This window comes from Centruroides sculpturatus, unplaced genomic scaffold, assembly GCF_000671375.1.
Source record: "Centruroides sculpturatus isolate CEXI.00-Female unplaced genomic scaffold, Cexi_2.0 scaffold375, whole genome shotgun sequence".
Classification (NCBI taxonomy): Eukaryota; Metazoa; Arthropoda; class Arachnida; order Scorpiones; family Buthidae; genus Centruroides; species Centruroides sculpturatus.
This window is the reverse complement of record NW_019384589.1, coordinates 103,204-105,679: the sequence shown is the minus strand read 5'-3', so window position 1 is coordinate 105,679 and position 2,476 is coordinate 103,204.

Here is a 2,476-nt window from a genome sequence, read left to right as displayed (position 1 = left end):
CCAATGAAATTTATCTTGATTTACATTTTACAAACAATACTAAATCAATTTTAGAAATGTCAATCTAACTTAAATTATTCCGCTTTTTTGTATATGCCATTCAACAGCCATAAACTAATAAAATCAAGTTTAGTGGTTATAAAATCATTGTGTGGTAAATTGCCATATGTTGACGTATTACTAATTATACTTAAAATCGGTTTATAGTAAATCTATAACATTACATAATTTTAAAAAATCAAACCTTTATATTATATCATCCTCTAGAGTTAATAAATGTAATTTTAAAGAATATAACATTGTCATGTCATTCCATAAGATACAATTAATAATTCCTAAGCTTTTAATCGTAATAAATCGTTCTAATTTCTAAAAATAAACATTGATAAAAAGTTAAAATTCAGCTTTTAGTAAACAGTAACATGTAATTCGTACAGACAGAGAAAACAAAAGATGTCTTTGTTTCAACGTTATGGAATTCCAGGCCCAAAACCGAACTTTTTCTTCGGAAATTTAATTGAATTCAATAAAGAGGTGAGAATTTTTTCTTTAAAATAAAGTCGCAATAGAGAATTTAAAATGTTAAATACAATTTGATATATTACATTTTCATGTAGAGAGATAGATGCATAGAAAAATGGATAAAACAATACGGAAAAATGTTTGGGTAATCAATTTGTTTCATTTAAACATTATCAAATTTAATAACGTTTAAATTTTACTTTACATAAAAAATCACAATTTTTATTTTTATAAAACTTATAAATAATTTACCTTATGTCTAGGTTTTATCTAGGAGCTAAACCGTATTTCGTATGCATTGACGTTGAATTTTTGAAACTCATTCAAATAAAGGACAGTTACAATTTTTGCAATAGAGATGTACGTATTCTGCTGTAATTTTCACTTATTACAAATCCCGAAAAGCTTAAAATTTATTTATTTTTTTATTCACTTATTTGGACGAAAGTCGCTGTTACCAGGTTGTGGATTTCCGCATGATCAATCTAAAAATATGCTTGCAGTATTAACCGATCAGAAATGGAAAAACTTAAGAAGTATTCTCACTTCTTGTTTCAGTACTGGTAGAGTTAAAATGGTAATGTGTTATAACTTGAGATTTTAAAAATATATATACCTTTTGAAGTTATATCAGTAGTTACACTTTAGATGAGTACTGTAATGTCTTCACCGATAAAAGTTTTTCTAACAAATGTGGAGAAGCATGAAGGTCAACCGTTTGACATTTCGGAGATGTGTAAAAAATTGGTGTTTGATATTGTCTGTACATCAGCATTCGGTGTATCCACAAATGTTCAAAATAATGAAACTAGCAAATTTGTTGAATCTGCTAACGCTGCATTTTCAGCTGATTCTGCTGATATTTTAGCTGCAATAACAAGTGATGTTGCATTTCATTTTTATTTAATATATTATCATGAGTTAAACCTGATATAATAATACATGATTGATTATTATTTTCCATATAATTTAGTTTGCTTTCCGGAAATAGAGCCAATATGTACGTTTCTTCGACATAAAATAGATGGTTTAAAGTACGTGCTGAAGCTACCTTCTCTGACTTTCATTTATGAAACCTGTCAAAAAATCGTCACCTCCAGAAAAAAATTACACGTGAGTTCAATGTCAATAGTTCAATATTACTATTTTAATATTTATATAATTTTATATTTCAGTCTCCTCCACCAGATTTACTGCAGACGTTGATAGATGCGGAAGATAAGACTCCTATAAAAATAAATAAACTTCCAGATAATTTTGTTATTGCAAATGCGATGTTGTTTATGGCGGCTGCGTAATAATATTTATAAGTTTACGTATGTTCCCTGTTAAATATAAAAAATTTAATGTGAGGATTTTGCACTTTTGTAGATATGAAGCAACAAGTTCTACAATAGGATTGTGTATTAAACATCTCGCTGGTAATCCTGAAATACAAGAGTTTATTCGTGAAGAAATAAGAAGCAACGTTTCTGAAGATGTAAAATTTAATTTTTCAGTTAAAATATATATATCTTAGAAAGATAAAATAATAATTTATCTGTTATTGTTAAAGAATAGAAATTCGATATATCATATAATTATTATATACTATATAAATTATTAATAATAATTAATAAAATTTAACATAACATAACGTTTATTGAAATAAACGTTAACGTAGTCTTGTTAACGTATTCTTTATATTCGAAGCCTTTACAGCAAAAGTTAATAATAACCACAAAGTCATATAACTACTTTTTTAAAGAAATTTTTCTAAAATTTCAGTTTGTAATGATTCAAAATAAATTGCAGGGAAAACAGAAATTTGAAAATTTTTCAAGAGAGATAAATTATAATTATTGCATTTTCATTAATTTTCAGGAGGACATCCGGTATTCTGACTTGACCAATTTTCAGTTGCTAGATCAAGTTATCTCTGAAACTCTTCGCTTTCTTCCAATCCCCTTAATGT